The sequence below is a fragment of the Penaeus monodon genome, chromosome 25, assembly GCF_015228065.2.
Source record: "Penaeus monodon isolate SGIC_2016 chromosome 25, NSTDA_Pmon_1, whole genome shotgun sequence".
Lineage (NCBI taxonomy): Eukaryota > Metazoa > Arthropoda > Malacostraca > Decapoda > Penaeidae > Penaeus > Penaeus monodon.
Window position 1 is genome coordinate 35,058,292 of NC_051410.1, and position 323 is coordinate 35,058,614.

The window sequence follows — 323 nt, forward strand, 5'->3', positions numbered from 1 at the left end:
CGTAAATAAATCATAGTATTAAAAATATCAAATAATAAGAGCAGTGATGGAAATATAAATGAAACAAATACGAAATTACGACATGACACTTAAAATCTACTCTTAACTTTTATTTCCCAGTATCAAGTAAGTAATAAATCTGTGGCAGCGTGACTAATTACCTTACGCATTTAGTCCCCCCATGTAATGAACCTCATATAAACTTTTCACTAAATAGTTGCTATAAAATGATCTCGTTTAGCGAATGCGAATTGCTTCTTAGCAAATATAATTAGTGTCGCTTTCCTCACTCGCGCGACCGGACGAAAATTACGTAAATAGTC

At 32.8% G+C, this 323-nt stretch overlaps 1 protein-coding gene across 1 annotated transcript in view; it reads right to left on the bottom strand.

The window, feature by feature from the left end:
- LOC119589185 overlaps nucleotides 1–323 on the bottom strand; it is a gene marked incomplete at its 5' end in the record, with an annotated part of 121,836 nt that overhangs the window by 118,610 nt on the left and 2,903 nt on the right.